The following is a 12,170-nucleotide window of genomic DNA, read 5'->3' on the forward strand; positions in this document are numbered from 1 at the left end:
TCAGTTTATGTATCCCATTTGATATCTTCGTATCCGAGAATCAACAAATTCAACTCCACATTGTTCACAAAAATTGCGAGTCTTCTTTTTCATCTCCGATCACTCGATAATCCACAAGCGCAAATTCCACTCTTTATAGGCCAAAAATCCTTTCACAAAATAATCCATCTTTTTCCGGTTTATTGGTTTTGTAATGAAAAGTATAGGGTTTTGTCACCTCTCCAACTATCTTCCATTAGGTATTTTTTAGTGGCCCAAGCATTATTTGCTGAGGAGAAACTAATCAATCGGAGTTGTTGATGTTTATACCGATCGATCATATAAGAAATTTGTGATTCATTCCGATTAAACTTCCTTCCTATTAATCTGAAATTCTTCTCAGATACAAGAAATGATTCAGTTCAGAGCCAAAGATCGTAGTTCTCGAACAAGTAATCGAAAAGATTCTGGAGCATCTTCTGGTTTAGGTATTGTTTCTCCAATGATAGTGGTACCAAGTACTTCTGGCGAGCTCTAATATGATCAGATTATAAGTAAGCATCTCTTGTAAAATATGAGCAACACCAAACCCTCTAGAGCCCAAACCTCCATTTCGCCTACCCGCTGCCCCCCTGCTTAGAACGGCCTCTAAGGGGTTGTTGTGTAACAAGTGCATAATGTCCACTAGAACGTCCGGTATTTTATCATCACCTGATGAATTAATTTCAAGATATAGGGCTTTCTATTATCACAGGCTGTTCAAAAGGATCTCCGTTCTTCCATCAAAAATGCGGCTTTTTCCTGGATACTCGGGTTCAAATACCCATGGATTGGCTGTTTGCTTACTAGCTTCATATAATTCAGAAAATACGAGTTTTCTCGAAGCCTCTTGTCATATCTCTCATCAAAAGGGGCTATTCGAATGTCTATCTAGCAAACTTCCCGCTAACCCAAGCGAGCATTCAAATATCTGTCCTACATTCATGCGTGAGGGTACTCCTAATGGGTTGAAGACCATATCCACGGGTCTCCCGTCTTGCAAATAAGGCATATCCTGTCTAGGCAAAATTTGGAAATGATACCTTTATTTCCATGTCTTCCGGCTACTTTATCACTACTTGATTTCACGTTTCTGTGAAATATATACACGAATTATTTCGGGGTATAAAAACCCCCCTTTTTCTGAACCCATCTCACATCAATAACTCGACCTTACCACCTATGGGCAATTTTAAACAAGTTTCTTTTGAAGTCGATACCTGAATGCCAAGTATGGCCCGTAATAATCTATCTTCCGGAGCATACGAGGATTCTTTCGCCATCTGAGGCGTTAATTTACCTACTAAAATATCACCCGTTTCAACCACGATCCTAGCATCACAATTCCATTTTTGTCTAAATTTCGGAGTAAACGGCCCTCTAGATGCGGTATTTCCTTAGTGATCCTTTCAGGACCTGGGTTGTCACATGCGTCTGAATTTCATATTTCCGTATGTGGAAAGAAGTATAAATATCACCATTACTAGACACTCACTAATGAGTACGCATCTTCAAAATTGTATTCCTTCCCATGGCATATAAGCCACTAATATATTTTCCCCAAGGCGAGTTCCCACCAACGTAGCAGCACCATCTGCTAAAATCTGTCCCTTTTTAATACATTTACCCGGCGAACCTGAGGTTTTTGATGCATACAAGTATTTTTGTTGAGCGTGATACATAATTAATGGAATACTTAAAGTATTCTCATTCCCGATAAAATATCTTCTCAGTGTCAGTATAAAGGATTTTTCCCTCGTGTTCGGCTATAGCGGAACCCCCGAATCTAAAGCCACTTGGCGTTCCAATCCAGTTGCCAACAATGCACTTTTCGCGACCGAGAAAGTGGAACTGCGACGTTGCATATTAGAACTCATTAAAGCTCGATTCGCATCATTATGTTCGATAAAAGGAATTAGGGAAGCTCCAATGGGAAAAATATTTGAAAGGAAAAATGCTTCGAAGATGAACCTCTTCCCATGCGATAGTCAAAAATTTTGGCGGTATCGAGCTGGTACAGCCTGTTCTTCTTGAATGCCCCGATTAAGAGCCAAAAGAATCCTGCCGCTATCATATAATATTCATCTGACTTGGTGATAAAAAAAGCATCCGTATCCGCGCCTTTTTTGATTCTCAACGAGTTATAAAACGGACTTTCTAACGACCCCAATCACCAATCATGGCATGAATTGAAAAGATCCATAAGTCCCACATTGATTCCTTCAGAGTGTCAATGGGGAAATACGCCCGTAGTGACTAGGATGGAATCTGTATTCGAAAATTAGCAGTTCGCCCGGTTAATCCGCCAGGGCCCACATAACTCAATTTCTCCCATGAACGATTGTGTCAATGGATTAGTGCGATCCAAAACTGAGATAATGGATGTAATCCGAAAAAGGATTCATAAGTAGTTGTTACGGAGTTTGAAGTTCCAAATTTGAGGAGTAGGTATCAATTTGCCTAATTGCTCCGCCTATAGTTCCCTTAAATACATTTCTAACAGCCAGAGCCAACCCGAGCTGGTCTTGTAAAAGATCCGCTACAGAGCGAATACGTTTATTTTCAAATGATCATATCATCAAGTGTACCCATTCCAAATTTCATCCCAATCAAATGATCGGCAGCTGCTAATCTATCCTCGGTAACAAAAATATATTGTCTGAGGTATATTAGATTAAGTCTCCAGTTAATATTTCGGCGACCAATCCTCCCCAATTCACACATTGGTGAAAGAATTTTTTTTGTAATTCCTTACATAAGGATTCAGAAGAAAATATTGGATCCCCACCTACACAAGAAATTGTTGATAAAACTCCAAAATAGCATTTCTTTTGACCCAATTTTTTTTTCTCCTTATCGGTAAGAAAGATAAGAAAAAGTTCAGGGTAGCAAACATTCTCTAGAATTTCTCTTAGATTCGAACCCATAGCTGATGATAGAACTAGATAGATATTTTCTGTTTCCTACTCACACGAGCCCATATTCTTGCTTTTTTACAATCTCTAATTCTAGCTGCCCCCCCATCTGATATTATGGTGCCGGTATAGACCGAAATCCCGTTATGATCCAATTCTGACTGGTAATAGATACCAGGACTTTGTAATATTGATTGATCACAACTCGGTATATTCCGTTTACTATAGAAGTTCCAAGGGAATTCATTAAAGGAATGTTTCCATAAAAATCTTTGTTCTTGCATATTCCTATGTTTTCCAAATTAATCCCGCGGATACATATAATTCAGAAGAATATGTAAGTAATTCATAGACAGCATCAGTTTTTATCAGAGGTTCTACCAATTGATATGTTTCCACAAATAATGAAATTCAATTTCGTGATTCTATATCTTCAATTTTTGGAAATTGCGAAAGTTCTTCTATTAAAACTGATCAATAAACCGATAAAACCCTTCAATTGTATACTGATTAAATCCGGGTATTGTAGATGTTCCCTCTTTTCCATCCCGAGCATCTTTTTGAATTTATCATTTATCCGTTTATTTTAAAAATCCCAATCTCATTCTTCACCGAATCATATAGAATAGAATTCGATCTAGCAATAATGGAATTTCTATTTGTTTACTGAATCACATGAAATTTTATCCAACTTCCAAGATATATGGAATGTATGAAACGTATGAACGGACTAGATTCAATTGGAATTTTTTTTATAAGAAAGAGATCCGAATGGAACAGAAATTAGAAATAACGCTGGAACTTATGGAGTTTTGTAACGACTAGAAAAAAAGTAATTCATTTCACCTATGATATTACATATTCCAATTCGATCGCATACCATAAAAAACGGTATTCATGATAGGATCTGTTCGAGCAGATAAACATATAAGAAATAGAAAACTTTTTTTAAACATTACTTTTCATGTATTTGTATTTCATTGTTCAAAAAAATAGTTGCAGAAAAAGATGGATTTTTACCTATTTTGAATAGAATATTTAGGAATTCATTGAATTGAAGTAGGTAAGAAAACGTATGTTTTTTTATTTATTAATTTTAATTATTAGTAAAATAAAAAAGAATGCACAGGTATATATATATGTCTCTTTTCTTCTTTTATTGGTACAGTTTATTTGGAACGCACATGCTGTGGCTCTACCAAAAATTAAAAATTTTTTCAATGTATTAATGAAAAATTTCAATACAAAAATTTATTGAGAATTACTCCTCAAAAGCATCCCTAGAGAGATAAAATACCCAATTATAGAGCTATACAAGGTAACGTATGTCTGATTCTGGGGTTTACATATACTCATTATTAGTGTTATAATTCAAATGGAAGAAGATTCTTTTTAATTGAAAAAAACTCAAAAAGATTAGTTATAAATCTATTTCTAATGATTTTCTTATCTTATATTATTAGAAATAAAAAATGTAAATTTGAATTCAAAAAAAGTCATGAATTTACAGTCAATAGTTAATGTTCTGATTTGTACTAGATTCTATATTTTGTGACTGAAAATCTATATTTTTTTCGGAGTTGAAAAAAACAAGAGAAAATTTGGAATCTAGTACAAATCATTTGGCGGCATGGCCGAGTGGTAAGGGGGGGATGCAAATCCTTTTTCCCCAGTTCAAATCGGGTGCCGCCTCAACAGGAGACTTGAAATCTCCTGTTATAAAAACTATAACAACGTAGGAAAAGACTCTTGATACTTTCTTTTCGTGATTCTAAGCCCCTGGCTCTCGAGGTTCTATTCTCTAACCTAAAGTTTTACCTATCAGATAGAGGAAAACTAAAACGAGTGGAGGGAAATCCATTAGATTGGATAGGCAGAGAGGGAATTAAATTAATAGTTTTGGAAAGGATCGAAGATACTTTGATATAGACTCATGAAAGTGTCGGAATGCTCAGACATTCAATCAATATTAGATTAGATGAAGAATTGCCTTCGTTTACTTCAAATAAAAATAAAAAACGATAAAAGAAAGAAAAAAGATTATTCTTTCTACATATGAGTCAGATTTTTTGGATACTTCGAAAAGTATCTGTTTACTTGTGTTTACATCTTGTCGATTCTACTAGAATTCTATAATTAAGAATAACTCAGTATAAGATAAGTGGATTTTTTGGAGTAGTTCATCAATGGTGACCAAATATCTCTCCCTTTTTTGACTCTGCACCAGTGGATTTCACATTATAGTGAACAATAATGGAAAAGTTTCTCATTTCATAGGGGACAGATTCAATGGATATAGTAAGTCTTCGCATGGGCTGGTTTAATGGTAGTTTGTACATTTCCTCTCTCTCGTAGTGTGGGGAAGAAGTGGACTCTAGAAGTACTCCTATTGCGCTTAATAATCAAACTCTATCAACCTGTATCAATTGTTTTAGTTTTCTAGACCGGCCGGCAATTTTTTTTAAGATCTTTTTTTAGAAAATTGGATTTATGTTTTGTTTATTGACTCATTTTATTTTTGATATCAGAGTTTATACCGTTAACCATTCATGGGATAACCCCCTTCGAAATCTCAAGAGGTTTCCATCGAATTCGGATTATCCGTATTAAATGGATCAAACAAACAAATGAAATTGAGAAGTATGTACATAGATTCATATTCTATATTAATTTATATTACATTTATAAAGAAAAAGAGAGATATGGGTGGATTCCTTTTATTAAGATATTTCACTTGTATCTTTATACATTACAATAACCATAATGGTAGTATGGTAGAAAGAGATCTCTTTCTACCATACTAGCGGCCCCTTAGGATACTACTGAATCTAATGCATTCCTTTCATTAAGACGAGAAATTGACATCCTTTTTTGTCATGATAGTCAAAATTGTATTCAAATTAATTATTTTGACTACCGTTTTTACGTAAATTATAAGCAAAAAGCAGTAGGAACGAGAATGAAGAGTGCAGTAGCAATAAATGCAAGAATATTGACTTCCATAATTAAATCGTTTATTATTTTTTTTTTCTTTGGAATATCTCGGGATTAAATCCCATAGAAGATGAGAAATCTTCGCTTGTAAACTCACTCAGATGAATTAGATTTCGATGATATCGAATGAAAGAAATATCATGAATAACAAATCGGAGCTATAAAATCGATTCATCGTCAAGAATTTAATAGTATACATAGGAAGATCTTTTATCCACACCGAATACATAATGAGATTCCTGATCCAATAAAAAACTATTTATTTATGATTCTTTTTCACCGCTTTCTTTTCTACAACCTAGTACTTTCCTTGTACAATCATCTGATGAAAATATCAATAAAAAAACCTTTTATACTTCGATTGTTTATAAAAGAGTTTCTAAAGAACTTAAAAAACAATAGAAATCAAATAGAGAAAACAAGTACGAAATTTCAATTGAAATTTTCAAAATTGTTTTTGTAAAGGGTCTATGATCTTTTTGTAAAAACAAAGGAAATGTGATAAAGACGAGTCCCGAAAAAAAAAAACGAAAAATTCCAAAAAATTAACTATATTAAATTTTCTTACGAGTTTTCTTCGACATCGACTCTAATCTTTAAAAAGAGCATATTCATTAGGGAAGACTAATTTGATCTTTTTTTTTGAAACATCCTCTTTACTTGGTTGGATTCGAACTATTTTCACTTCCTTGACTTCATAGAAACAAAAGTATATATAGGTACTATGGAAAACGTATTATACGCTATCCTATTTTATTTCCTACACGAGTTAATGGGAGATTTATGACAAAAAGAGGAAACCCATACAGTATCTCGTTCTTGAAGTGGTGAATGCTCCAATAATTAAATTATACTAATTACATATGTCTTTAAATTGGTGCAAAAGAAATACCCTTTCTTTTGCTTGATGAAAAAAGAAAAATAAAACAAAAAGATAACCGAAACCATTTGATCCCCTTGCCCAGAAACAAAAAGGGGAGTTTATGTCTTTTTTTTAATTGAATCCGCCGGGACTGACGGGCTCGAACCCGCAGCTTCCGCCTTGACAGGGCGGTGCTCTGACCAATTGAACTACAATCCCATGGAAATAAAGCGGGTAGCTTACATATTCCTTCTTATGATTTCATCATAATCATTTAAATTTTAGATCAAATTAGTGTTTTGAACAAGAAAATCACAAGTAATATATGATATCTATATGGTATCACTAAGTGATATCAAGGCCGATTACTAGTAATCCTTGCATTATCTAAAATCGATTGATAATCTATTTTTATTGTAATTTTTATGGAAACAAAAAGTAAACGAGCACCAAGAAATAAAGAAAAAAGTAAAAGTCGAAATATACCCAGATATTTGCTTTTTTTACCCTTTTGTCAATTATGCAAAACAAAAATATATATAGACAGCGAATTATTGGGCCGAGCTGGATTTGAACCAGCGTAGACATATTGCCAACGAATTTACAGGTCGTCCTAATTAAAAAGATGGGCATCGACACCCTAGGAAGAATTATTCGAACTTTTAGGATTAATCATGATAACGTCCTTCGTATACCCTTACCCCCTTTTTAAGTTTTTTCCCCGCTGCCTTCTTTAAAGAGATTTTTACTGACTTTTTTCGATTTTTTTTTTTTTTTCATATTTCCATCATATAAATATGATTTAGTATATCAGTTTTTAAAATTGTAAATATAAAAAATGATATGAATAGCTATAAGAAAAAAAAAAAATCTTATAAGCTAGTCATACCATTTGATTATATTGACATTTTAAAAAACTGATCATACTATGATCATAGTATGATGGCGGTTGAGCAAGTATGCCCCCATCGTCTAGTGGTTCAGGACATCTCTCTTTCAAGGAGGCAGCGGGGATTCGACTTCCCCTGGGGTAGGGTACTACGAAAGGAAGTTGATCATGGATTATCCATAAAGTTCGAATAGATTCTTCCTGGGTCGATGCCCGAGCGGTTAATGGGGACGGACTGTAAATTCGTTGGCAATATGTCTACGCTGGTTCAAATCCAGCTCGGCCCAATAATTCGCTGTCTACATAACCTTTTTTGTTTTGCATAATTGACAGAGAAGGGTAAGAAAAAAGTCAAATATCTGGGTATATTTCGACTTTACTTTTTTCTTTATTTCTTGTGGCTCGTTACTTTTTGTTTTCCATAAAAAATTACAATAAAAAATAGATTATCAATCGATTTTAGAATAATGCAAGGATTACTAGTAATCGGCCTTGATATCACTTTAGTGATATCCATATAGATATCAATATATTACTTGTGATTTTCTTTGTTACAAAACACTAATTTGAATCTAAAATTGAAATGATTATGATGAAATCATAAGAAGGAATATGTAAGCTACCCGCTTTATTTCCATGGGATTGTAGTTCAATTGGTCAGAGCACCGCCCTGTCAAGGCGGAAGCTGCGGGTTCGAGCCCCGTCAGTCCCGGCGGATTCAATTAAAAAAAAAGACATAAACTCCCCTTTTTGTTTCTGGGCAAGGGGATCAAAATGGTTTCGGTTATCTTTTTGTTTTATTTTTCTTTTTTCATCAAGCAAAAGAAAGGGGTATTTCTTTTGCACCAATTTAAAGACATATGTAAATTAGTATAATTATAATTATTGAGAGCATTCACCACTTCAAGAACGAGATACTGTATGGGGTTTCCTCTTTTTGTCAATTAATCTCCCATTAACTCGTGTAGGAAAATAAAATAGGATAGCGTATAATACGTTTGCCAAGAGTACCTATATATACTTTTGTTTCTATGAAGTCAAGGAAGTGAAAATAGTTCGAATCCAACCAAGTAAAGAGGATGTTTCAAAAAAAAGATCAAATTAGTCTTCCCTAATGAATATGCTCTTTTTAAAGATTAGAGTCGATGTCGAAGAAAAACTCGTAAGAAAATTTAATATAGTTAATTTTTTGGAATATTTTCGTTTTTTTTTTTCGGGACTCGTCTTTATCACATTTCCTTTGTTTTACAAAAAGATCATAGACCCTTACAAAAACAAAATTTTGAAAATTTCAAATTGAAATTTCGTACTTGTTTTCTCTATTTGATTTCTATTGTTTATTTAAGGTTCTTTAGAAACTCTTTTTATAAACAATCGAAGTATAAAAGGTTTTTTATGATATTTCATCAGATGATTGTACAAGGAAAGTACTAGGTTGTAGAAAAGAAAGCGGTGAAAAAGAATCATAAATAAATAGTTTTTTATTGGATCAGGAATCTCATTATGTATTCGGTGTGGATAAAAGATCTTCCTATGTTATACTATTAAATTCTTGACGATGAATCGATTTTATAGCTCCGATATTGTTATTCATGATATTTCTTTCATTCGATATCATCGAAATCTAATTCATCTGAGTGAGTTTACAAGCGAAAGATTTCTCATCTCTATGGGATTAAATCCCGAGATATTCCAAAGAAAAAAAAATAAATAATAAACGATTTAATTATGGAAGTCAATATTCTTGCATTTATTGCTACTGCACTCTTCATTCTCGTTCCTACTGCTTTTTTGCTTATAATTTACGTAAAAACGGTTAGTCAAAATAATTAATTTGAATACAATTTGACTATCAATGACAAAAAAGGATGTCAATTTCTCGTCTTAAATGAAAGGAATGCATTAGATTCAGTAGTATCCTAAGGGGCCCGCTAGTATGGTAGAAAGAGATCTCTTTCTACCATACTAGCCATTATGGTTATTGTAATGTATAAAGATACAAGTGAAATATCTTAATATAAAGGAATCCACCCATATCTCTCTTTTTCTTTATAAATGTAAATATAAATTAATATAGAATATGAAATCTATGTACATACTTTCTCAATTTCATTTGTTTGTTTGATCCATTTAATACGGATAATCCGAATTCGATGGAAACCTCTTGAGATTTCGAAAGGGGGTTATCCCATGAATGGTTAACGGTATAAACTCTGATATCAAAAAATAAAATGAGTCAATAAAACAAAACATAAATCCAATTTCTAAAAAAAGATCTTAAAAAAAATTGCCGGCCGGTCTAGAAAACTAAAACAATTGATACAGGTTGATAGAGTTTGATTATTATCGCAATTAGGAGTACTTCTAGAGTCCACTTCTTCCCCACACTACGAGAGAGAGGGAAAATGTAAAAACTACCATTAAACCAGCCCATGCGAGACTTACTATATCCATGTGAATTCTGTCCCCTATGAATATGAAGAAACTTTTCCATTATTGTTCACTAATAATAGTGAAATCACTGGTGCAGAGTCAAAAAAAGGGAGAGATATTTGGTCACCATTGATGAACTACTCCAAAAAATCCACTTATCTTATACTGAGTTATTCTTAATTATAGAATTTCTAGTAGAATCGACAAGATGTAAACACAAGTAAACAGATACTTTTCGAAGTATCCAAAAAATCTGACTCATATGTAGAAAGAATAATCTTTTTTCTTTCTTTTATCGTTTTTTATTTTTATTTGAAGTAAAACGAAAGGCAATTCTTCATCTAATCTAATATTGATTGAATGTCTGAGCATTCCGACACTTTCATGAGTCTATATCCAAAGTATCTTAGATCCTTTCCAAAACTATTAATTTAATTCCCTCTCTGCCTATCCAATCTAATGGATTTCCCTCCACTCGTTTTAGTTTTCCTCTAATCTGATAGGTAAAACTTTAGGTTAGAGAATAGAACCTCGAGAGCCAGGGGCTTAGAATCACGAAAAGAAAGTATCAAGAGTCTTTTCCTACGTTTGTTATAGTTTTATAACAGGAGATTTCAAGTCTCCTGTTGAGGCGGCACCCGGATTTGAACTGGGGAAAAAGGATTTGCAGTCCCCCGCCTTACCACTCGGCCATGCCGCCAAAATGATTTGTACTAGATTCAAATTTTCTCTTGTTTTTTTTTCAACTCCGAAAAAAATATAGATTTTCAGTCACAAAATATAGAATCTAGTACAAATCAGAACCATTAACTATTGACTGTAAATTCATGACCTTTTTTGAATTCAAATTTACATTTTTTATTTCTAATAATATAAGATAAGAAAATCATTAGAAATAGATTTATAACTAATCTATTTTGAGTTTTTTCAATTAAAAAGAAATCTTCTTCCATTTGAATTATAACACTAATAATGAGTATATGTAAACCCCAGAATCAGAACATACGTTACCTTGTATAGCTCTATAATGGGGTATTTTATCTCTCTAGGGATGCTTTTGAGGAGTAATTCTCAATAAATTTTTGTATTGAAATTTTTCATTGAATACATTGAAAAAAATTTTTAATTTTTGGTAGAGCACAGCATGTGCTGTTCCAAATAGAACTGTACCACAATAAAAGAAGAAAAAGAGACATATATATATACCTGTGCATTCTTTTTTATTTTAATAATAATTAAAATTAATAAATAAAAAAACATACGTTTTCTTACCTACTTCAATTCAATGATATTCTAAATATTCTATTCAAAATAGGTAAAAATCCATCTTTTTTCTGCAACTATTTTTTTGAACAATGAAATACAAATACATGAAAAAGTAAAGTGTTTAAAAAAAAGTTTTCTATTTCTTATATGTTTATCTGCTCGAACAGATCCTATCATGAATACCGTTTTTTATGGTATGCGATCGAATTGGAATATGTAATATCATAGGTGAAAATGAAATTACTTTTTTTCTAGTCGTTACAAAACTCCATAAGTTCCAGCGGTATTTCTAAATTCTGTTCCATTCGGATCTCTTTCTTATAAAAAAAATTCCAATTGAATCTAGTCTCCGTTCATACGGATTTCATACATTCCATATATCTTGGAGTTGGATAAAATTTCATGTGATTCAGTAAACAGAATAGAAATTCCATTATTGCTAGATCGAATTCTATCTATATGATTCGGTGAAGAATGAGATATGGGATTTTTAAAATAAACGGATAAATGATAAATTCAAAAAAGATGCTCGGGGATGGAAAAGAGGGAACATCTACAATACCCGGATTTAATCAGATACAATTTGAAGGGTTTTATCGGTTTATTGATCAGGGTTTAATAGAAGAACTTTCGCAATTTCCAAAAATTGAAGATATAGATCACGAAATTGAATTTCAATTATTTGTGGAAACATATCAATTGGTAGAACCTCTGATAAAAGAACGAGATGCTGTCTATGAATTACTTACATATTCTTCTGAATTATATGTATCCGCGGGATTAATTTGGAAAA

The 12,170-nt window shown here is 32.9% G+C and overlaps 1 non-coding gene and 1 pseudogene across 1 annotated transcript; both read right to left on the reverse strand.

Annotated features, from left to right (window-relative positions):
* Positions 1 to 396: 396 nt before the first annotated feature.
* Positions 397 to 3,832, reverse strand: LOC125604867 (annotated as a pseudogene).
* Positions 3,833 to 10,740: 6,908 nt separating this feature from the next.
* TRNAC-GCA lies at positions 10,741 to 10,811 on the reverse strand. The gene has a single exon. It is a non-coding gene; the product is annotated as a tRNA-Cys (tRNA).
* Positions 10,812 to 12,170: the final 1,359 nt, after the last annotated feature.

This window comes from Brassica napus, unplaced genomic scaffold (assembly GCF_020379485.1).
Source record: "Brassica napus cultivar Da-Ae unplaced genomic scaffold, Da-Ae ScsIHWf_643;HRSCAF=944, whole genome shotgun sequence".
Lineage (NCBI taxonomy): Eukaryota > Viridiplantae > Streptophyta > Magnoliopsida > Brassicales > Brassicaceae > Brassica > Brassica napus.